General features: G+C 38.1%; 1 long non-coding RNA gene across 2 annotated transcripts in view; it reads left to right on the forward strand.

Annotated features, from left to right (window-relative positions):
• Positions 1–19,472: 19,472 nt before the first annotated feature.
• Positions 19,473–25,916, forward strand: part of LOC140683612 (uncharacterized) — a 69,171-nt gene continuing 62,727 nt past the window's right edge. For both annotated transcript variants that reach the window (XR_012054793.1, XR_012054792.1), the window contains exon 1: positions 19,473–19,611. This is a non-coding gene — a long non-coding RNA (uncharacterized lncRNA). The remainder of the gene's footprint in view (positions 19,612–25,916) is intronic.

Below are 25,916 nucleotides of genomic sequence, written 5' to 3' on the forward strand. Positions count from 1 at the left end.
AAAGCAAAGCAGTTCTAATTAAATGAAAAATATTAGATAGCAATCTGTCCATTATATGAAGAGGAAAAAGCTTAATGTTTTGGAGTGATGTAAAAGACATAGAGGTCAAAATCTTGATATTTTTAGGTTCAAAAGATTGTGAAATACTATTGGCTTTGAAACCAAGACTTCATACTTGCCTTTAAATACCCTTGCTCCAGATTAATGCATCACAACACATCTGAAATTCATGTCAATGTGCACTGGTGTTCACACTCATATCTGCCTAGAACAGGTCTAGGAAGTTCAATGTCTTTCTCCACTTCATGCTGTCTACCATTCCCTTCCATCTGCCTGAATATTTGCAAGATTTATGATCAGCTTGAATACATTAATTATCAGGTTTAGAAGTGTAAAGATCCTCAGTTTCCTAAATGACTTCTTGCACTTCTTCTCAGAACTTTATCTTCTAGATATTTTTGTAGTGTGTTTTCTGGGAAAAAAACCCAACCAAAACACCAACAAAAACCACCCTCAGCAAAACCTGAGTTCATTGTCTTAGAGATGTCTTTTCTTAAAGTGTCTGTGAGTCTCTCCCCTGTGTACTCGGGTTTCATGTCCTTCATCAACTTACATGTGAAATCCAGCATGAATAGGATGGCTGTGATATCACTATAACGATGTTCATAATAAATACTAAGCACTCTCTCACCTCTCTGTTATGGTGTATGCACAACATCATCATCTTTTCTCATCCAGCTACTCATACTTCAGCCAGGAATTCTACAATGTTCAGTTTTGAGTTCCCTCACATGGACAACTCAGAGCTGAGCAACCTTTCCTTCTTTCCACAAACCTGTCAAAAGCAGCAGGGATTTATTTCAGGCATGCCCTGGCTGATCTGTTCTGTTACTGTCACTTATTTCACATCCAAAACATCTTCTCCCTGTCTTCTCTCATATCTTACCTCTATGTCTTTCAAAACACTCTCAGATCTTGTTTTTGGAAGGCAACAGCCTCATTGCATTGCTTGCTCTTTATTAAATAAGCTTTTTTTTCTGTTATCAGGTTCTGGTAGTCCTGTCTCACCAACTTGAAACCATCCTGCAGATGCCTACAAGCACTGGGTACACTCTAAGTCATGCTATGTCTATAATAAAGGAAGGAGTTTTCCCTTCCCCAGAGCTGAAGGAATTAGAAAGGACAAGTGCTTGCAGAGAAACAGAGGCTGTGAGACAGGAACACCCTCAGCTACCATCAGGTATCCTGTGTGGCTGGTGTCTGACAGGAGAGCAGAGTGTAGGATGTCTCCAGGCACAGACAACCCATGTACCTGACATCTGGATGTCAGGCAAGAAGTGAAGCAGCCAGTTGGATTTAATCCATTGGAGTTAAGAAATGAAACCAGATATGGGAACTGTTGTGTTTTCTCCCATACAGGTATTGCTTTAGATTACAAAGAAAACTACCCTCCCCCTGCCCACCTTTTTCTGTTCTCTTGCAATGGACACACGCATCTGACCTAGGACCTTCTTCATTGCATAGCTGAAGCTTCAAATTCAAATGAATATATAGGTGTGGGACATCTTTGGAGATGTGGGAAAACATGAATTTATGGGTTTTTTTTTGTGCATAAGTGTGTGTGTGTGCATGTGTGTAAAATGCACTAAAGAACAGACAAATATTTAGGAAGATATTTCAACCCAAACTATTCTGTGATTCTGTGATATTGATACTTCTGAGAGAAAAGTGGTCACACAAAATAAGGAAAAAGTTTAATTTATGGTCCCTTTTTTTTTTCGTTTCTCTAGTTTCTCTACCATGTTGGAGGAACTAGTATTACAGTGAAAATAAATCATCAGAGGATTAGATATCTAGTGGTTCATCTCAAGCCCATGGGCAGCTCATCTGTAACTTTTGGTTGCCCCAAGAAAAACGTACACTGCTCATCTGTTTCAATGAATATTGATATGCAATTCATATCCCTTCAGCATTTCTTCAGATCCTCAGCCCTCAAGCAAATCCCCCAAAGGAAATGATTTGTTTGGTCAGATTCCCACAGGCTTGATCTTTAGTGATGCTTGACAACTTTTGTGCCAAAAAGCCGAATGTTTTTTGGTTTATTATCTGTCAACTGTGTTTAGCTGTAAGTGACAGACAGAAATTGTCTCGGACACCATCAGGGCCACTCTTGGCTATGTTTCCTTGGCTGAATTCTTTTCAGCAATTTACTGGAAGGTATTTTTAATAGTTAAAGGAACTGGAAATGCCTCTACCTGGCTTGTTCCAAGCAACTGTTGAGCTTTGCACCATTTTTTTCATGATGAACGGCTCTTTTCTACTTCTCAGATGCTTTGAGCATCTGTTTAGGCTTGGATGAGTTGGCCCCTGAAGATTCCTGCCTCAGCAATAACTTTAGAGACAACCCATGTGCTTGTCTAGATGAAATAAAGCATCCAACTTTCAAACAGCTCTGTTTAGAGAGGGTAAATCTCATCCTAAGTTGGAAATGTTATATTTTGGAAGATGCAAATGCAAAACTTTCCCCCACTTCGTCTGCTCCTAATTGTTCTTTTCACTGCTTGCTGGTGCTTCATGTTCCTCCTTGTTGCAGATGACTGCCAACTGCTTTTCATTTACCAAACAAATGGATTATGGCACCATTTCAATGTACTGATTTAATATTCTATTTCAAGAGAAATTCTCCTCGAGATTTTGGCTTTGATTCATTGATGTGGGGAAATTGCCTTGTTGGTAAATACGTTTTTTATAAAGCATCTAAAGACCTTTAGAAAGAGTTGCCTGAACTGATTGTTTCTCTCATTTGGGATATTACTCAGTCCATTAAAGCACTCAGGGGTGGATTTTTAGTTTTATAGCAGCCCAAGTTCTCTTCTGCCTTGCTCTGGGTTTGCAGAACTAACACAGCTGAACAATTACACTACCAATAAAACTGATGCCGTGGTTAAATGGAAGCATCTGGATTTAGAAAATCAGGGTTCAATTTTATCTTTGGAATGGACATTCCCATCCTTAGTGTCTCTATATAATTTCAAAAACCTGGGTCCTTTGATTTCATAAAGAATTGTCTCAGTTCAGTCCAACTCACAGAGATCACCAGTAAGGATCATCATTCTTGCTGATATCCTTGGAGACCTGTCCCAGGAGTGTAAAACTAGGAAAATTTTGCTTGAAATAGCTTTTACTTCATTTGTAGAATGTGGTGCAACCACTTGGTAATTCTGGTCTTTTTTTTCTGTCTATTGCAATTAACTGAAAATCTTCACCTCTTGAAATCAGAGGAAAAAAAAAAAAAAAACCAAACTTGGAAAAAATTTTGCAATTTAGGATGTGGGAAGTGGAAAAGACCAAAAATATAGTGTTTAGGTGCCAGTCATACTATGGTGGCCTCCAGACTTATACATCCCTTAACAGACGAGACCTCTTTCTTATCCTTTTGTTGGAACTATTATTTAAGAATCATGCAGATTGTTTCAGTTTTCACCCACAGAGGCTGTGAAAACAATTGTTTTCCTTTTTGAAAGTTGTGATCATAGAATACACATCCAAAGAAATGTATTTACAGGAATATAAATAGGAATATAAATACGTAGGCTGAATAATACCAAATCCTATGTTTACTACTTAAAAAAACCCCCAAAATTAAAAACCCCTTCTTTCTAGATTATTTGAAGCGTAAGAGTTACCTAGGTCAGAATTGAAAGGTTTAATTCTATGTTTAATTCACTGCTAAGCATGTTTTTTTGTTAGAAGACCTTCTGTATAAGAAAAATTTCTGAGAGTAAGAGCAGAATTCAACTTTGCTAACATCTGAGGGACACCTATTTTCCCTGATGAGTCCTGTCTTGTAATTGTGATTTTTTTTGACCGCAATTCTCAAGTGAAAAAACCACATATATATGCACATACAATCTCACACTACACTTTTGGTGAGCTAAATGGAAAAGACTGATTTTATATAACTCTTTACATGTTATTCCAAGTAGCACAAGATGTTGTTCTCTAAAGACTAAAGGCAATTTGTAGCAATCTTCATCCCTTACTTTGGTAAGTCACCAGTTTTATACATTTTATGTTAACTCAAAGGAAATTTATGTTACAAAAAACTCAGAACAATCTCCTGGGTCACAACATAACTGGTGAAAGCTGCAGCAGATCTGTTCTTTTTCCTTCCCATTATCATGGCAGGCTGCAGGCATAAGCAGAGCAAACAGATTCCTAAGTGAGCAGATGCCAAACCTGATTCACTTTCTACTTTGCCTGTGATTGTGACCAGGAATTGAGCAAACCCAGCCCTAATGACAATAGAATATTTCTAAACAGGCCACAATTACATGCCAAAATTCAAAATTAATCCTCATGGTTAATGACTCTGTTAAACTATTGGCCACATTTTAGCAGCAATTATTCAAAGTCCTTAATCTTCAGTGTTATTCACAGATAAAATGACAAATAGAATCCTTCTGGACTTAAAAAATGAGATTATCAAAGTAAATATCATGCTTATGTACTTGACAGTGTCAGGACCTAAGCTCTAATGGGAACATAATGGTTTCCACAGGTGTAGCTGGAGGAAGAATTTGGCTTTGGGTTGCCATTCTCAAAAGGAAGAATATTTTTTTAACAACAATTTACCTTCCTCAATCAGAATTAGGCTAGATTATTTCCTGAATATAGAGAAGATCAAAGATAAAAACTCTTTTTCCATGACAAAGATTCAGAATTATGAGATTTTAAGAGGTGCAAGACCAACCACATCAATGGAAACAGAAGAGAAAATGTGCAGCACCAACCAAATTTGTGCAACAATTAAACACAAAACACTTTGCCTTCAAACTGAACTACAGCAGTGCAGTACTGGGTGAATTTTACCCTCAGAACCCTGCTTTGCACAAGGTACTGTGAGGCTTAATTAATGAGGCTTTGTATTGTGGTTGGAGATTCTTAGATAAAAGCAATGGATACACAAGTGGAAAAAACAAACAAATTAACAGAAAGGGAACAGGAAAATATTAAATCTCTACATGAGCTTGCCAGAATTAAGATGCCGTTATTTCAGCTGTGATTAAAGGATACAAGCCTTAAGAAACTGAAACAGTGAGTTTCCTCTGTGGCAGAACACTGTGGATTTGTGACATAAAATAGGGTTGTTGAGTTGATTAACAACGGTGTCTTTAAAAAAAAAAAAATCACCAGCTTCCTATTCACATTCAGTTTAAATAATTAAAATGGTATTTACAAATGCTGCTAAGATCTTTTGCTATTTCGCTTGGCATGTGTTGCTCTTTTTTTTCCCCTTTTTTTTTTTTCCGGGGCTAATAAGTAAATTGCAAACATGCATTATTCTTCACCATTCTCCACTCACTTTCCTCCCACTGGCAACCAATCTACCAGAATTTTCTTCCATTCCCATTAATTGGTCCTTAGAGAATCTCCCTCGCATACCTTTGCAGTGACAGTCAGGGAACATTTCTTAGTAATACTGAGTCAGAAGCCCTGTGATAGCTCACAAGTCACATATTGAACTGGAGCTGTACTACTCCCTTCCATTATGTTTAATGCATGAGGCTTCTGAAATGGCATGGCTCAGGTGATGGATCATACTTTTCCTTCCAGAGTATCATGACTTTCTCTGGTTATTTCCTTAAGATTTTTTTTTTAATTATTATTATTCCTAATGCAGTGATTGCCTGGCAGTCCATATCAAGCACAGTGGCATGGCAAGGAGTATAACCTCATGTTCATCGAGGTTGCAAAATCCCAGTGTCTGAAGTTCTACGGGGAAAATATAATAAATAAATAAATAAAATAGTTCTGTCTCCCAGACGCTCCTATTTTTAACATCTTTGAAAATTTTGGGCTGGGAAGTTTCAGTACATTACGGAATCCACAGGGTCTTGCAAAGTTTAAGCAGTCCATGACATTTTTTATTTTAAATGCGTGTTGCTCAGCAGTGCTGCAAGGTCCCAGGTGAAATCAGGTGTCTGCTGTGCAGAGACATACAAAATAAAAAATCTTCGCTACCCCAAAGACTTCAAAAATGATGAGAGAAGCAATTATTCTCACTTTTCAGAGGAGGAATTAACATGCAGAATGATGAAGTGTTATTTAGAGACAACCTTCTATATATGTCCAATTTATTTGCTGTGTGGGTTTAGTAAACTAGGTACTGAAATCAGTGGGGTGGTTCACACTGGTGCAAGCTTCCCACAGCTGCTATCAAAACACAGACCTTAGAAACCAAGGGTGAAATTTATTATCTGTAACTGTAGGAATGAGCATAATTTTATCCTCCTCTGGCTGCACTGAATCCATGATAGATCTTTACCTGCTTAATTTTCAGCTGCCAGTCCAGAAAGGTGAATGTCCAATTAATTTGTGTTACATCTGCTAGCCCCAGACAGGTGTCTTATACCCTGTAAGGCAGCTCAAAAGCCACTTTGTGCTCTGCAATGGATTTTTAGATGTAAACCAGAGGAAATTGGATTAACTATATAACTGTGGAGAGAGCCAATAGAGAAAGCTGAACACCTCCAGCAGATGATTTGGCCCTTCCAAAGAGAAGTATCTAGAAAAGATGGGATCATTCACATTCTGGAGGGGCTTAGCTCTTTCCACTAGGAGCAGAGGAAGGTTAGAAGCTTGTGTTACACAGGGTGCACATCACTGGGGTACCTAAATTCATCTGACACCCTCCTCACATGACTGATAAAGCCCAAGCAGATAAAGCTCCTTTGCATATTTCCCTCTCCTTCTCCTACACTCAACACTGGAACCATGGAAAGACTTGAAGTTCTTGTCTGAAGATATAAAACCATAGTGAGACTCTATACAAGAGCAAACCATTCTACAGAGCAAGAAAAAAATCTTATTATACACTTAAGTACAAATACTTTGGAGGATCTATAATTAACTTTATGTCATACAGATGTTCTCACAGTGAATTTTTACCTTGCCAAGGCCTCTATGTAGATAATAATAATATTTTTTGAACTAATAATTTGTGATACAATGATGGATAATACTCATATTACATGAGAATATCTTTTTAAAAAAATATTATCGAGGACCACAGCTATTGCACAAACAAGACAAATGTGTTTATTGTTATGTATAGGAAAACTAAAGGACATGTTCCTTTATATGTTCCCATATTATTTTCTGTGTTCTTTCTCAATATGGATTGCAATTCCTTTTGGCTTGCTTTCTACCTAAAATCAGTGCCTGGGAATAAGGTGATGGGCTCCCAGCTGTGATTTTGTTGATAGCAATTGTTTTGCCAAGTTTCCTTATGGGTGGTGTTCAGCTCTGGATTAGGAATTCACAGAACACTGTCTGTGTTTGGCTTCTCAGGGTAGTGAGGAAGTTTCAGTGTAGTGACCTTTTTCATCTTAATTCCTACAGGTCTTCAAGCTAGGAGGCTGTCACTGAGAAAATATCCTGAGTGTGAGAAGCCTGTGTGTTTACTTTCTGTATATACAAGAACAAAGACATATACTTGGGTTTTTATTCCTTTTTTTTCCCTTTTCTCATGCCCTTGAAACTGTTTTTTTTGTCCTGTCTGGGTTTTATTTGGCACCTATTCCAACTTATTAGACAAAGCCAGGGTTTGATTCTAAACACTGGAACTTGGTCATCTGTGCATTTTAATTATTAATGAATCATTTTGGCCTGATCTAGCTAGCAGGCTCCAAAACAATTCCTAGGCATGACCAAGTGTCAGCATGGGCCAGAGATCATTCTGAACTGGTAGTTTAAGTGTAGTCACTGTGTGTTAAAAGGATGTGTTGTCTCAAAGGCAGAGAATAGACCCCGGGAATCTTCAGTATATCCATAAAGAAGGGAACATTTTAAATCCAAATCAAATAAAAATACCATACTTCTTTCTTTTATAGGCACATATCCAGTGATTATAAAAAGATGATCCATACTCAGAGTTTTAAGAGGAAAAGAGTAAATTCTCTGACAATATTCTACAGAAAAATATGCAGGATTGACACAAATGTATACCAAAGTTGTTCTCCTAATGACAAATATCTCAGTTGAAGCCCAAGTGTTTGGGTAAAATCATTCCAATGCATAAGAGTATGATCAATTATCAAAGGGGCCAGTGATCCACACAGGCCTCTCTGACTGGCATTGCCAAAACAATCCAGTTTCTGTAGCCAAAGGCAGCAGCCAGCATCAGGATTAGTTACCTTGGCTCCCCCAGTTTCATCCTGGATGATTTTATGACAGATGTGTCAATCTGCCTTTGGTTTGAAACGTGAGGGGTGATTAATTTTTTATCATAAGTTTATGGTGAAAAACCATAACCATTGTTACTGCTCCTCATGAATCCCACGGTTAAGAACATCAGCCTTGTTTTGAAAAAAATAATTGTGCTGAAGTAACACTGTTTCCTTCTTTCCTTCATCTCTTTGTGCCTCCTTATCTCCCTGTAACAAAAAATCAGTTGTTATTTTTGAGTCTAATACATGATTCTTACAGCTTGTATAAATCTGGTCTGTCTAAATTCAAACAATTAATGATTTTTTTTTCACCTATTTGACATGGAATCACAGAAATCACAGAAAATCCAGTATTGTCTTTACAGTCATTCAGGTTCTCATGTGAGTTTGGGTGGGGTTGTGAAGATGTCCAGTTACCACCAGTCACCAAATCTGTGACAAGATTCCATCTGTAAGAGAAACTGAATATAAAAAACAAGAGATGGGATAGAATGAGAAAGGAAAAGACCTCCAAAGTGATCAGGTCCAACCTGTGGCCAGTCATCACCTTGTCAATGAGATCATGGCACCAAGTGCCATGTCCAGTCCTTTCTTGAACACTTCTAGGGATGGTGACTCCACCACCTCCCTGGGAAATCCATCCCCAGCAATTGAAAGCCCTTTCAATGAAGAAATTCTTCCTGAAACATACAAAACAGTAGAAATTAACCCTCATTGACATGAAACATGTTCGTGCAGCAATTTTTGTTTTGACACCACAGTTTTGAGATGGAAGATCTTGATGCCCAAACTGGGACCTCAAGGTAAGTCATTAATGGAAAGATGTCAACCATCTGTGAGTCTTACCCCACATAGAACTTGAAACCCAAACCCACCAGGCAGTCATGCAAACATGCTATGAGTCCACATGGGAATGATTTCTACCTTTCTGCTTTCATGTTGTAGACAAACTAGAACTTCTCTCTCCAACTGGAGAATGAAATCCACTACTAAGTACCTGATGATAATTAGGTGCTAAAAATTTATATGACTTAAATGAAAAAAAGGAAAATTCACAGAGGAGAAACCCATAATATCTTAATGTGTGGATAACATGACTCAAGAATTTTATTTGCCATGAATTGCTGAAAGATATATTTAAAGGGAGTACTATTGAAGGAAGCATCTTCCATCTATCTTCTGTCTTATCTTCCATCTATCTTCTATCTTCTATTCTCATCAAGGAACCTGCATTGGGAGCAGTTTTTAGGTACAATTATGGAGATATATGAAGATGGAGATGCTTGGCCAGTCTCTATAAAAATTTATTTTTCCTCCTGATCTGAGCCTAATGGCTCCTGCTGGTCCTGATGTATCTCACTCAGTCTCCAAAGCTGACTGATATGTGACAATACTATGAAGTACATAAATCATATTAATACCTTTTTTGACAGTGCCTGGAGTTGTGACCCTTGTAACTGTTTGAATTAGACCAATGTAGAACATGTTAGTCTAATGTTCTCTCTACTTGCTGGTGGCCATTGTGGAAAAAATTAATTACACTGTAAAAATGACATGCATTTAGACCTGCTGTCTGTATGACTGTTAATGCCAATCTTGCCTCATTTTGTAGTATGTGTCATCTGTGGGTTGAGTCATGGATTTTTGGGGCAGGGAATGAGAATCAGTGAGTAGGAATCAGATTTGCAATAAGTTTTATTGGTTTTGCAGTATTTTCTTTGTCTCTAGGTCAAAATATGACTCAAATGCTTCAGAATTATTGGAAATGCATTCCAGATAGAATTAATCTAATGTAATGCTGATTACATTAGAAATGTCTGAAATGTAAAACTCTGTCTCTGAGCTGCACACCCTGGACTCCTTTTGTGGTCAATGGAGAGGAATGGGTATCTTGAGGCTGTGACTGATGTCACCAAAAGCAGAAGGTTCAAGTAGGTCAAATGAATCAAGCCTGAATGTGTCTGTTTCCTTCAAGGGCAGATGCAGATGTCTCCACTAGAGAAGTCTAAAGTAACCCTGAAATGTTATTCCATCCTTCCACAGTTCAGAAGTACAAGCCATGCTTGTCTAACTCACAGTCAGATTATTCTATCTGAGTTCCACTAAAAACATCAGAGAGACCTGACCGAACCTCACCATCTCTCTCAGCACGTTGTCTCCCATGGCAAAAAGCAGATGCCCAGGGAAGACCCATAAAACCAGGGCAACATATTACATTTTCTTCAACTTCCTTCCCAGCCTCTAAACCATCTGTAGCTTCAGAACACCCTAAGCCAGAAAAGTTTCTGATGTGCTCAGTGATCTATAAATGTGCCCCATTTTCCTGAAAATCAGTGTTTAGGACTAAACCATACACAGTGACCTTCTGGAAGGAGGCTCTAATTTCAGTGCATTGGAAAGCCATTTAGGGTCTTTGGGATGTGACACTGCATGTTTAATCTGTTAAAAACTGGTTTTGCTTTCAGAATTTCTTTGCCATAATTGCAATTGTTAAAGTGTTCCTCCATTTTCTTCTTGAAATTCTGGCATTTATTCATAGTTGAATGATAGAATCACAGAATGGTTTGTGTTGAAAGGGATCTTAAAAATAATTTTGTTCCACCCCCTGCCATGAGCAGGGACACCTTCCATTATCCCAGGTACTCCATGTCCCATGTAACCTGGCCTTGGACACTTCCAGGGATCCAGGGGCAGCCACCTGTGTTAGTGCCAATTGGGCTTTAAAACTCAGGAAAGGCTGGAAAGTTAAAGAATGATGAACAGTTAGGCCTGGTATGTGGAAATTTTTGTGAGGACGTTCTGAAGTAGAAGGGAAGTAATAAACTAAATAGGTGAAAGCTGAGTCACTCTGAGTGGGTGAAGGGCTGAGAATAAGATCTACTTAACCCCATTGCAGACCTTGACAATAGAGTTAGAGACAATGAATTGATCATGAAATTGTCTAGAGAATAACTTCTAAGGGAAATATAAAAATAACTTTTGTGGAAGCTAGGGAAGATACAGAAAAGGAGAGAGATAGAGATTTTTGCAAGTCAGGTTCAGGAAGACTGATGCTCATGATGTTCAGTGAAAAAACTCACTTTTTTTTTGGTAATGGGTTCAGTTATGAAGAGAAAAAATACAGTGCAGTCAAGTCATGGTCAAGAGGAAAGAAATCACATAGAAAAGTAAAATGTTTGTGAAGATCTTGTAAAGGTAAAAAATAAATATGAACAAAGGAAGGTGGTTATTATCATCTGGGTGATAATTTTGAGGCTTTCCCTTCTCTGTTCTTTTTTTACCTCTTTATTTCTACTGCAAAGATCCCATTTCCCACCTGCTCTGCAAGACTCCTATGACTTTGTGCCTCTTTCCTGTCCTTTCTGTGATCTAACTGAATTCTCTGCATCTTCTCTATCTCTGCTAATTTCCAAATCTCTTGCGGCACCTTTCAAACACCAGACCTGTCAGTCACAGCCTGACTACCACATTTCAGAGCCATGAGCAAAACCTAACCTAAAAAGTTATTTGAAACCCCCATTTTATACCAATATCTCTTTCACAGACTGGTTTGGAAAGCTTTGTTCCATCTGTTGTTCCTCTATTTGCTCTGTTTGAATTTCATTATCTGTGGTTAACATACAAAAGTATTGAAATCCCCCATGAAAGCTTTTACTTAAGGATAATTCTGCCTTTAATAAATATTGTCAATGATTTTGTGTATTTTCAAGAATCTCATAGAATTTAATACAAAATTATATTCAAGTTACAGACAGTAACAGGATTTTTTAAATCCATAAACCAAGAGAATAGTTTCTCTGTAAGAAATGTAAATTCTCTAGAATCCTACCAATTTTTGCAACCTAATTTTAGTCTTTTTTCAAATAGTTAGAGTGCTTTCACATAACATTAGACTAAGTGGCAGCAGATTTCCATTATTAATGACATACTGCGACAGTGAATAGCTACAAGCAATTATTGGGAGATTGACAATGGGCAATGAAAATAAATTAGCTAATTCAAGCTACACAGCAAATACTTTCACATAACCAGCAGCATCTTCAAAACCAGGGTAGATGATCTGCAAACAGTTCAAAATTCTCCACAAATACTGTTTACAGCAGACAATGTGTTGACAATCAGACAAGACTGAGATTAAATAGGGTCTGGCCCTATTTGTTATTTTTGTTTGCCAAACATTCCTTTTATAAAATACACTATATTTGGGTTTATTTTGTTGTTCACACATCTCACATGAGTATCACTTTTTAATTAGCAACACTAATGAGGGCATATGACTCAAAAATCATATTAAAATCTTTGCTGTTGAAACAGCCCAGATTTGCAAGTATCTCAGCAAAACGACCATGTCATTTCATATCAAAACACCCTCATCACCTTCTCTAAACCCTCTTGTCCTGAAGGAGAATGTATTTCAGCATCATATATATGAAAAAACAAGTAAAGCAAGGTCTTCAGTAGGAAAAAAAAAAAAAGCACCCAAAATCCCAACTCCATGTCTATGGAAATACTTTTTATTCTCATTTCTATTAGGTGAACTAATGATACAGCAGTTGAGCTGAATCTATAATGACTTACACTATTCCTACCTTACAGAACTTTCCAGTGGTCCGTGCTGGCAGAGACTTGGTGTGGTCTGTTCCCAGGAAGGAAATAATACTTCCCATATGTAGGTATAGAGGAGCCCTAATAGAGTATTTTGATTTTATCCTATCTTAGTCCCACAAAAATGGACATGAAACATCCTCATCATTCCTGTTGAAGAATTTTATTCAATGAAAAGCAGACCACAAACACAAATTTTAGACTTGTCACATATTTCTGGTCTCAGAAGTGCTGTTTACTGTATAAGGAGAACAACATCACTCCTACAGAAAACAAGGGATGATGTTGCTCTTGTTGCTCTAGGTTGAGATCAAACATACATTTGATATATGTAGCACTGTCAAAGTGGGGGGACTTATATTGCTTATATTGCTGCAGTGCTTAAATGGTTTTTAGCTTTTAAAAGTAATGGTAGTAACACCCGTTCAGAGAACAGAATATTGACATTCTCTCTCTATGCTATATATATATATATATATATATATATATATGTATATACATACAATGCAATTTCTTCACTGAAATAATGGTTAAGCATTGAAACAGGCTCCCTAGAGAAATGCTGGAGTCAACTTTCTCAGAAGCATTAGAAAAATGGATAGACATGGCACTTTGTCATATGGCTTAGTGAGCATGGGATTGGGTCTTGATGGACTTGAAGGTCTTTTCCAGCCTTAATGATTCTGTGATTCTGTATTGGTTGGACAGGGTAGATGCTTTCTCTTATTCTCCAAACATTACACTTCTTTGCAACAGAATAAAGGAATTCATTCTGTTATGCTCATTTTTTCTAGAGATAAACCTGGGAGCCATTGGCAAAAAGTGGGTCAGGGCTCTGGAGTCCTGGGCCCTGACAATGCCAGCTGCAGAGAGAGCAGGACAAAAAAAGCATCAGGAATAAAGAGATGCAACTTGTAGTGTGGTGGTGGGCTGAGGAAAGCATTTCCATGTTCTGAGCTTTGCATGCTCACTCTTAGGTTTGCAGAGACACTTCATAATACATGGCAGCTCCAGGGATGCAGTGAGGAAGACAGAGAAGAAGACACTGTCAGTGTTTTGTCTATTTAGTAGTTATCTTTAACACAGATATTTTAAAGATACTTCCAGGAAGCTCCTCCTCTTCCTCTTCATCTCCCTTGGCTTACACCTCCATGGTCTTTTGTTCCAGCACTAAGCAAGAAAATATTTGATCTTTAGCTCATTCATGGCTTTAGAAAGCAGGTCAGAACACCATATTTCAATCCTTTGGTTCTTCCAGTTCCTTGGTAAGACCTTGCTCTGGCACTGCTTCATCTCCTGCTTTTTGTGTCTCTTGCTCATTTATTTGGCAAACTCCTGGCAGCAAGGACAGTTTCTTGTTGGCTGTGCATAGAGTGTCTGGACCACCGGAGGCTCTGAACAAGACAGTGCCAGAGACAACGAAAATAACCAGATAATAAACTGTTCAATTAAGGTAACAGAACTGCCTTGAAAATGGGGATTTTTAAACAAACACAGCTAAAAATGGACTTTATTTCAGTGTTTTTAACAGCTGCTTCTTTATTTGTTCAGATTTAGATTTTCATGAAAATTAAACATTTTTGCAAAATAATAAAACAAAAGTTGACAGAAAATAGAAAAAGTGATGCATTAATTTTAAAAATTAAAACACATTTCAGAAATCCAAATAAATTTAACAAAAACAAGAAAAAAATCCTTTAATCTAATAAATCAAACCAGATAACTCAGAAATCCATAAAGTATTAGGGCTTAAAATACATAATATGATGAAGTAGAACAGCATTCTAGACAAAATGCGTGTACTTCGACTTTTGTGATAGACAATCATAGAATCTTATGATGGTTTGGCTTAGAAGGGACCTCAAAGTTCATCTCATTCCAAACTCCCTGCTGGGACTACCTTGCACTACACCTGGTTGCTCAAAGTCCCATCCAATCTGGCCTTGAACACTTCACTTAATATCTTCAGAAACACCTTTATTTTAGACCTGTTTGTTTTCCCTCATTTACCTCAGTCAGGGTAAAGAATTCCTGAATTGAGAATCTCTGAGAAAATCTGCTCTCTGAGAATATCTTTCAAATGAAGAGCTGTTGGCCTTAGAAGTTCATTGCCAGTGTTTTATTGTGGTTTATGGCGTGTGATGTTCCACCTCGTGGCTGGGAGCTCTGGGCAGTATTGGAATGGATGTTCCACAATACCTTGAGTCACCCTCACCACCAGGATTATCACAGCCCAGGCTGGTATTCAATATTCTTTTTGTAGGCATGAGCAATTTGCACAGAATCTTCAGTGATCCAGGTTCCAGTCCTCCCAGCTCAACAGGAATTCCATGTCTGAAATAAAAACGAATTTAGACTGGAATCCAGTTTTTGATGTGTGAAACAGAAACCATGGCCACACTTCAGCAAAGAACTTCTGCTTAAACACATGAGTAATTCTTTCTAAAAGATCACTGTTCTGCTTTACTCCAATATGAGCTTAAATAACAAAATTAGGGCCAAAAGCCATATTTTTTTTTCTCTGTGTAGACCAGTTATTATTTTTCTCCATCACACAGATGATAGACATGCTTTATATAATAATAATAGTAATAATAACAATTATAATAATACTACTACAATAACAACAAAAATTAGTAATGCTTTGAAAGCCTCTTTGCTGTTTTTCCTTTAATGTGAAATGTATTCAAATCTTTTAAAGATGGACAACATAAATCCTTACTAAGATATAATGTTTATTTCTGAAATGAAAATTCAGTGTTATCTTACATGCCAAATATATAATATTTTATATCATGCTTCTAACGCACATTGTGACCATATTGAAAGCAGAGTTTCCAAGGCCCTGTCTTAATCTTCATTTTTCTTTTCAACAAGGAAGCAGATATTGGATGGAAAAAGCAATAATATAAACCCAAGCAACAATGTGAGTCAACACAAACTGATTATTTGCACACATTTTCCTGAATCCTAATTGCTTTCAGTGTTCTCAAAACACCATTAGATGGAGAAATAACAACTTTCATCATACAGTAAGAGGCAATTACACCAACTTGGAAAAGATACCTTGGGAATCTTCATATCAAGCTTGATTTACCCTGATGTTCTGCAAACGTGTACCAATCACAACAGTTTTGACTCAACTCCAACACAAAATAGAGTTCCCAGAAGTTCATTGGAGGTAAAGCTACATTTTCACAGTGGTCCCTTCTGGCCTTTAATCTATTAATCATGGTCTTTTTAGATTAAAGCACCAAAATTGCCTACACACCCCATCTTCTGATTTCCTCCCACTCATTTTTCTATAGCCTTTCTTGTTCTATATTTAAACTCCATGTCGCTTTCCAGCTCTAACATATGCACTGCATTCTTCCTGACTTATCTGAATGTGCTTGGGATACTGGAGAGCCTGGACATACCAGAAGAATATTTCTGAACAATATGAATTTCTAATTGTCACTTTCAGCACAAGAAATAATGTGCTTTATTGCTGAATGAGCAAAGCCTGTCCAGGTTTATTTAGCAGAGTAATTCAAGTAGAGCCAGTGGGGAAAAACCCATCTGGGATCAGAAATCCCAAATAACTGGGAAAGTGTTTCCATGATTTTACTTGGAACAACTATGGCAGTAGTTACTATTGCTTCCAGAAGCAAAAAGTGTTGCTTAAGAGATTTATTAACCCATGAATCCTGATACCTGCTTTTGCAGGAACAGCTATATAAGGAATTAAAAAGCTGATTTTGCTTCACTGTGCTGGTCAGAGACAGACACCAGCTTTATGGGCAAAATAACCTGCACCAATGATAAAATATATTTCTCTTTCAGAGAGGCAAAGAAGGAGGAGGATCTATAGGAACTACTGGTTCAAGTACACCACTCTAAGTTATCTTAGAGTCTTTGTCCTTGTCTGCTTTACCTGTGTCAAAAAACCATCTCTATGAACACATCAAAAACATGTGTGGACATTGTCCTATTAAAATCAAGGGAACTTGCTGCAGGCTGTGGCTGGAATTTGTTTGCATTCACACTGAACACACCAGGTAGAAATACAGACCAGACCAGATGAAAACCCAGGATCATTCTGTGGTATCAAGATGCATCTCAGTCCTGGCACAACTCCTGCAAACTGGCTGAAAATTTTGTTTGTATCTGTTCTATTGAAGCCTTGCTGGATTTGATGCATCACATTGCCTGTAATTAATTTTCCTACTGTGGCTTTGGAACAGTGTAGAGACCATGATCTGACTGAATGTCTGACACTGGAACCTGAAGAAAATTGCCTAAAATTATTTTTCTCCCAAACAAAATTTCCAAATGGAACAAGAAAACATATTAGGAAAACATACAGTCCAAAGCAAGATTTTGAACAACTTTGGGAATGCATCATATCCCTAACTTCTTGTTATTAAATAATTTTGAAAAATATAGCCTTCCTTCCTTCCTTCCTTCCTTCCTTCCTTCCTTCCTTCCTTCCTTCCTTCCTTCCTTCCTTCCTTCCTTCCTTCCTTCCTTCCTTCCTTCCTTCCTTCCTTCCTTCCTTCCTTCCTTCCTTCCTTCCTTCCTTCCTTCCTTCCTTCCTTCCTTCCTTCCTTCCTTCCTTCCTTCCTTCCTTCCTTCCTTCCTTCCTTCCTTCCTTCCTTCCTTCCTTCCTTCCTTCCTTCCTTCCTTCCTTCCTTCCTTCCTTCCTTCCTTCCTTCCTTCCTTCCTTCCTTCCTTCCTTCCTTCCTTCCTTCCTTCCTTCCTTCCTTCCTTCCTTCCTTCCTTCCTTCCTTCCTTCCTTCCTTCCTTCCTTCCTTCCTTCCTTCCTTCCTTCCTTCCTTCCTTCCTTCCTTCCTTCCTTCCTTCCTTCCTTCCTTCCTTCCTTCCTTCCTTCCTTCCTTCCTTCCTTCCTTCCTTCCTTCCTTCCTTCCTTCCTTCCTTCCTTCCTTCCTTCCTTCCTTCCTTCCTTCCTTCCTTCCTTCCTTCCCTCCCTCCCTCCCTCCCTCCCTCCCTCCCTCCCTCCCTCCCTCCCTCCCTCCCTCCCTCTCTCTCTCTCTTTCTCCCTCCCTCCCTCTCTCTCTTTCTCCCTCCCTCCCTCCCTTCCTAGCATAAGGACAAGGCAGAGGTGAAAGAACCACAAAGTGTGGTCTTGCAAATTTGGCTTTATGTATATGTATATGTATTTGCTTTATGTCTGTATACAGTATAATCAACTTTCACAAACCTTTCAAAAATCATAAATCTCCGGTCACCAGTAACGTCACTTAACTGTGGGTATTTAAAATTTGGTTTTTAAGACTAAGCTAGACACCTACAGTGCTTTTGAAGGCTTTGAGAAACCCATGGCCTCCAGAAATCAGTGACTACACAGTGACTAGCACCTTGGAATTCACTGTTCTCACTGAAATGGGTCCTTTGGTGACTCATTCAGCCCTGGGAGTGTTTAATCTGAAGTTAATTTCACTGTGCTTTGATCAGCCCTGCAGGTTGCTGTTTCACCCATGCTATGGAATTTTATACTCAGAGCACATGTGCACTGGAGGAGGATTCATAGGGCACAAGAGCTATGGGAAGTGGAGAAGATGAACTCCAACCTTTACAGACTCCCAGATTATTTAGAAAGTTGTTGGGGTTTCTCCCTAAATATACTGACTGCATCCTTCTACCAAAAATGTAGCTTAATGATATTTTATAACTATTGTACAAAATGCTGAGTAACTCAAAACAGATTTATGCAGGCAGCTTTTATCCCCAAGCATATTTGTGTGTATATATATATTTTATTTACATTATATTTTTCTGTTTATTCTTTATTTAGAGAGGGCTACCTACAGACTAAGAAAAACATGCATCTAAAGCATGTGGAAAGTAGCTTACATGCCTGGAATTATCTCAAGAGATGCAAAATTATCATAACTTTTCCTTTTTTTTTTAACATTTCCAGTTTTGAACACAATTTTTAAGAAACATTGAGCATGAGGCCACTTGTGTAACACCATTGATACAGTTTATTCCTTGTATGTATAGGAAACAATAAAGTAATTTAAATAACTCCAAATTTATGTTGTCATGGATGCAAATAAGAGTGATCCCTATGAGGGACCATGACAGAAGCCTCATCCCTGCAGGTTTGGAGGAGGATGAGCCATGGGTTCCAGAGAAGCCACTTCCACAGTCACCCTCAGTGAGAGCTGATGGCACCCTGGTTAGCTGCTCTGCTTTGCAGAGCTCTCAAAAGAGTGAAGTGAAGCTGGCACTGAAGGTGAACAGGAGATTTAATTTCCTATTGTGAGAGGAAGGGGAAAAAAAGACACTTTACTGGTTTCAAAAAGAGTTTTTCCACCTTTAGATACTACATGGAACTGGATGCTTCCTTAGTACTCTGGGAGGGAAGAAAACCAAGGTGGGAGAATGCAAGTCTCCTTTTCATGAATCACAGTGCTGGTTAGGAATTGATTAAATTATGATGGCAACTTTTTAATTCCTCTTGTTCTTCTGCCCAGAAAGCCCCGTTACTCTTGGATGCCTTTGTCTGCTGTTAGTCCTGCAGACCCAATGCACTTCTGGGACTGTGGGCTGGCCCCTGTGTCCTGAGCTCCACTGTCAACCAGGAATGACCCTGTTTCCAATGGAGTTGGTGGAAAGCTGCCCACCGACTTCAGTCAGCAAGTGCAGTTTCAGAAACCATGTCACTTCTGATGAGGCATGAGATGGAAAGAGGAGGAGGTGACTTTTGGGTCCTAACTTTGAGTATGTGGGGTTGACAGCTGGAAGAATAATCTGCTTTTACCTTCAGGTATGTTATCCAGCTACCTGCCTATCTCTCTCTCTCATTCTCTCTCTCTCTCACTCTCTCTCCCTCTCTCTCTCTCTATCTCTCTCTCTCTCTCTCTCTCTTTATATATATATATATATAAAAATTTTATTTATATATATATATTACTTCTGGAGCAGATCTAGAGAAGTTCCTCACAAGGCTCAACAGCTGATGTTATTTCAAGGATATTTTGGGATGTGTTCAAGGTCAGGTGGGATGAGACTTTGAGTAACCTGTTCTAGTGCAAGATATCCCTACCTGTGGCAGGGCCATTGGAACTAGATTATTTTTAAGGTCCCTTTCAACATAAACCATTCTGTGATCTTATGATATAGCAACCATTTTATCTTTGTCAAGGACATTGGTCTTAAGCTTATTTTAAGTCTTCAGAAAATGTATCTGATTTTGCTTCTTTTCTCAGACAGAAGGATATAAAACTAATTTGTAGAATTTGAGGTATATTTTTGCAGCTTAATAAATTAATCAACATGTGGAAACAGCTCCCATGTTTAATCAGGACGTCCTGCAAAAGATTGTTATCAACATTGCAGGAGTCATTAGGTTGTTCCTTGCTAATTATTAGCTAATACAACATAAAATAAGACAAAGGTTTTCTGTAAGAAACACTGTCATATTGGCAATGGAACAGAACAAATTCAGATAAACTGAACATATAATTTAATATTTTCCAGTGAATGATTAAGAAAAATATATAAAAACTAAGTGTAAGTGTAATGGAGCAAAAGGCAGCTCCTGAGAACTTAAAATACAAATGGCCAGAGAAGTGAAACCAAGGAGAAACTGCTGTTTGACCATTGCAAGTTGCTGATTTTTGTCATAGAGGGTAGTTCAGGATGAATACAGCTCCAAAACTCTTCTTGTCAGGGAGACTTGGAAGTCTGAACTTAGTTCACTCAAGGAATACATATCCTGATTTAGACACTGACTTTGGAAACAAGGAAAATGAGAAGGGGTAGACCATTCTTCTTGAAGCCTAGGGGAGGTTGACTGGAAATATTTTTTAGTGTCATTTCTGAGCTGACATTTTTTTTTATTTCCTGATGTCTGAGGGATGGATGGCCAAGGACTAACCAGGCAGAATCCAGAAGCTCCACACAGCTATCCAAATAAAAATGACATTTTACTGGAAATGTGAACTGCAGTAGGTTCCAAACTGATGTTTTTGTCGTTTGTCCTAGTTATACACTGGCTCACTCTTGTGTATGCTAACATTTTCTGTAGAGCATTCAAACACCCAGAGTGGTCACAAGGAACTTCACATTCATTCAGTTTGGTGGATTCCATTTGTTCCTAAATTTTCCCAGGTCTCATTTTTTTTCATCACTTTCTTTGAAATTGTGTGTGCATTTACCAAGACAACACAAATGCCTTATCCAAAGGGGTCCTGGTTCAGTACTGGTCAGTGTGAGCTGGCAACAGCTGCCTTTACACTGTCACTAGAAAAATTGAATGGAATGGAAGTGTTTAAGACAAACTTGGATGAGGCTTGGAACCTGGGATAGTGGAAGGTGCCACTGCCCATGGCAGGGATTGGAATGAGATGATCGTTAAAATCCATTGAAATTCCAACCCAAACCATTCTGTGATTCTATGAAAGTTTTTGAGAGGAAAACTGTGGTATTATGCAGAGGAAAGCAATGCAACTTGATATTCTCTGGGCTTTATGGAGAAAAAATATTTCTGCTTATGTCTCTGTGTGTGCACAGAGCCTCAGGGGAGAGCTCACAAAGGCTAATTTTGGCCTGAAGAAGTGCATAACTTAGCTGACCTCTAGTCAGGAAAAAGAGGGAGAGAGACGCTTCTTCAGGGAATGATTAAGGAAAGCCCTTTCCAGAATTTATTTCTTTCCTGGCACAACAGAACCAAGTGCTGTGGGCTACCATCAGCCTTTGGTGCTATCACCCTTGGAGTTTTTGCTGCTAGCCTAAGAGCTGGGGTACCTGGACCTCTCACAGGATGGACTTTTACTTGTAAAGTGTAAGTCATAACTCATTAAACCTTTCGTCATGTGAAAATTTACATGATTCTTTTCCAATCCCATTAAAGTAAATTAAATTACTCACAGTGCATCACATCAGGGTCCTGACTGCCATCTTATTTATTCCTAGTCTGGAAAACCTTTATATATAGACTTAGCTTCAGGCACAACAGACAGCAGAATTAGTTTATAAGTAAGTTATGGATAATTGGATTATTTGTTAATAACAAAAATACACTCTAGGAAAGTAACTTTGTCAACACACCTTGCTTTGGGAAAGGTTTTTTCAGGTACAAGAGAGGATTTCTGTCCAGCTATGGGAATGCTGGAGAACAGCCCAGAATCCAGGGCTAAGGTGTTCACCTGTGACAAGGGACACCCAGGCTGTCTCTGCGCTGCCTGATTCAGCCCAGGTGTTGGAATTTTTCTTCCTATGTTCCAACTAAGTGATCTGATGCCTTGGGGTTGACCTAAGGAGGGATGTTTCCTTCTGGAAACTGAAAGGGTCTTCAAAAGGAAAAGTAAGCAGATTTGATTATACAGATCTTTCTGAGGAATGCATTCGGATTTACACTTTTTATTTAAGTATCAAGACTTTTTTTGCTACAAGCTTGAGAAGGATGTTTTTGGAATGATGCCCTGCATAAAAGTACATTTTCAGGTCTTCCTTAGGAAAACATTGTGTTCCCCATTTTGTATTCTCTTTGGCACCTACCATTTGGTAATTTTCCATTAACTTTGAAGCATTGTTCAAGCACATATTTCTTGTCAGAAAATTAATAAACACATTTATCATTTATCAATATGCAAATTCAAATTAGTATTAGCTGGTTTTACAGTGAAGAACTACATATTTATTGTGAGTTATCCTACCAGATCAAATTTTCATGCTATATTTTGATATGAAGACATACATCAGAAGTACCAGTTCTAACAGGAAGTAGGTAGCTTAAAAATTCTCATCTTTTTCATGAGATGAGAAAATAGCTTCCAAGTATGTTCAGTAAAGTGATGCTGTTGCCTCAAAAAGGGTAACTTGCTGTCAATAACACTGAGGAACCTGTGCTGTGTTTAATAGAGAAAGAAGTTACTCTGTCTTTTAAAAAGAAATCACAAATGATGAAATTATTATTAAGCAGCAATGTCATCTCTAAAGTTTTTTTTTATTTTACCAATGTAATGGAAAAGGAAAAAACAATACCAGCAGCTTATTTGTATGGTTCTTCCTGATCTATTTAAGCATTTAAAAAATTTTAATTCCAATAATGTGTTCTATTCTTTTAAGTACTCAGTCTCTGATAGAAATGGACAGAGAGGAACAGAGGTTTAGTTGGAACTATCTCTAGCTTGGCTTTATTAGCTTGGCAATTAAATGTAATATTTCACATACAACATTCAGCTTCCTGCAATATGGTTAACAATATCTCTAATTCCATTTTATAAGGAATGTAAGACGTACATTGTTATCATAAGCAAGACAATAACTCACCACAGCTTGGTAACTTTCCATAGCATGTAACTTTTGTTCAAAAAATTAGAGGAAAACCAGACTATTCCTAGTGAAGGGCTTTATTTTTATTTATTTATTTACTTTTAAAGGACAAGTTATAGTTATCTGACAAGAATGTACACTCCAAACTAAATTGACATGCACAGAAAGTGCCACCTGAACATGAGGAAGAAGTTCTTTCCTGTGCCGTGACCGAGCACTGAACTGATTGTCCAGGGAGGCTGTGGAGTCTCCTCACTGGAGATATTCCAAACCCATTTGGGTGCAAGCCTGTGCCCTGTGCTCTGGGATGACCCTGCTGAGCAGGGAGCTTGGACAAGATGAAAGATCCACTCTGGTCCCTTCCAACATTACCCATTCTTCCATTTAGTGATTCTGTGACACAGAAGTTTTCATGATCGTTAGTCTACAATCCTAAAGACAACCATTTTCCCTCAAAAAAAAAAAAAAAATGCCCCCAACAAACTGCAAACTTTGATCCTCAGTTGTGATCCTTTGATGAGTATAATAAGAAAAGGCCAACTGAAAGTCAGAAATGGTATCAAATGGAACTCTTGGAGTATTCAGACTCAGAGCTGTTCCCCTTCTAGCTCTCAGCCTTTCCAGCCCCACTGAAGCAGCTCCTATTAAGAACTTTTCCTATAAAGGCCATAGGGGGGTGTTTTCTGCCCCATGTCTCTCTTCCATCTCAGTCATTCATCTTTACTAATCTTAGAGTGGTCTCCAGAGATAGATGACGTTTACTTTGGAGATCTCTCAGTAAAATGAGTCTCCACTTTTTAGATTCGTAAATAAGTGAGAGAATTGGGATGTTTTTCTGTCTAATTGCTGAGCTACTCAGAATGAAGATCCAGTGAGAATTAAATAAAAATGAAGGTAGGAATTCTCCAGGTAACAGTTATGAAAGAGAGATTTAGGCAACATTGGATGCTGAATGGGGGAACCAAAAGGATGACAGGTGTGGGTTCCAGAAGGTCTGAAATGTATTGAGTTGCTCCAGAGAAGAACAGAGAACAAAAGAGTCGAGGAAGTGTCTGGAGCACAAATCTGATGAGGAGCAGCTCAGGAATTTAATCCAGTTTAATCTGGAGAAATGAAGAATCAATGAGGGAACCGTGTCTGTTTCTACAGCTCCCTGACAGGAGGTTGTAACCAGCTGAGGATTTGTAACAAGTGATAGGACAAGAGGAAATGGCCTCAGGTTGCACCAGGGAAGGTTTGGATTGGGTATTAGGAAAAGATTTTTCACTGGAAGTGTAGTTGGTCATTGGAATATGTTTTTTAGGGAAGCAGTGGAGTCACCACCTTGAAAGTGTTCCAAAAATGTATAAATATGGCACTTGGTTGCATGATTCATTGGGGGGCTTGGCAGTGGTGGGTTAATGGTTGGACTTGATCATGCAGTTCTTTTCCAATCCCAATGATTTTATGACTCTAAGCCCACCTTGGCTCTATTTTGACTGTAGCACTTGCTAGAGAATAAAGAAGGAAGAAGAATGAATAAAGAGTGAGGATTTTAATACAAGTTCAAGAAAATAATTTTCACTAGAAGAGTATCTTTGTAACCTCTCTGCAGTCAAACACTTTCTCAAGAGCAAACCTTGTCTGAAATGTGGACCCCCTGAAACATTCAGATATCTGAATCCTGAGCAATCCTACAGCCTTCAGTTAAGACACTCCATATTTACCCTGATTAACTGTGATTATGCTCTGCCTCTACAAAAATAAGCAGACAGAAATCTGTTAGAGCATAAGGCTACAAATTCTGTGTTCATGTGCAATTCTGAGTGGATCATTAAGGTCGAGAGGCTGAAGCTGAATATATATGCACAGGTTTAAGGCTCTGGGCATCAACTGTTATTTATACTTGTGTTTAGCACATAGACTAATGCTGCACTCATGTCTCTGAACGTTAAAGCAGTGCATTGTAATATTGAGCTGATAAATCAGCCTGAGAAATGTTTGTATTGCAAGGGACAGCTCTGCTGGATTCTATCCTGCAAATTGAGGTGTTTTATAAGACAAATGGTCCGTATTTGTTTGACTGTGTAAATTAGCAGAGTTTGGTGGTGTTAACAATAAATTCACCAATTTCCACTGGCCCAGAATCTGACATTTTTCATAGAAAGGAATGAGACTTCATTTACAGTTTCAGCTAGAAAAAATCATTACTTGGAAATCCTTAGGCTACATTTATTGAACAGAAATTATTGCCATAAGGGTGCTACTTTAATAACATGTGCATAGCTCAGAAAAAAGCCTTTGCACTTATTTTACCTTCCTGCATTTTTGTTGTTCTGTTGAGTGTGTATTTGGTCATATATTAGTTTGGTCCTAATTGAGATTATCTGTAGAAACTTAAGAGATTGGGATAAGGGCTGCTGTATTCATATTCTGCTTTTACAAAATGAGTAAAACAAAAAATATATACATATAAGAGCTATGTCTTACTGCATTTTTAGTGGAATTAAATGTTAAATATTAGAATTATCATTGCTTTTAATGGAAATATCTCCTATAAAAATAACAGAACTTGCATGCTTTCATTGCTTAGAGATGTCCTTGTTAAATCTTAACATATTGTTTCCCATATTTGAAAAAAAAATTGTAAAATATGATAACGAGCTTAATTTTAACATAAAGCCTGAGAAGAGAAGACAGAATCCTGTGAGATAAAGCACTTTTAGAATCATTTGCTGGAGGCCTCTGATGTTAGATATCACATTGACTTCACTCTGAATACCTTGAAAAACTGTTTTAGAAGGAAAATCAAAT

Source organism: Taeniopygia guttata, chromosome 3 (genome assembly GCF_048771995.1).
Source record: "Taeniopygia guttata chromosome 3, bTaeGut7.mat, whole genome shotgun sequence".
Taxonomy (NCBI): domain Eukaryota; kingdom Metazoa; phylum Chordata; class Aves; order Passeriformes; family Estrildidae; genus Taeniopygia; species Taeniopygia guttata.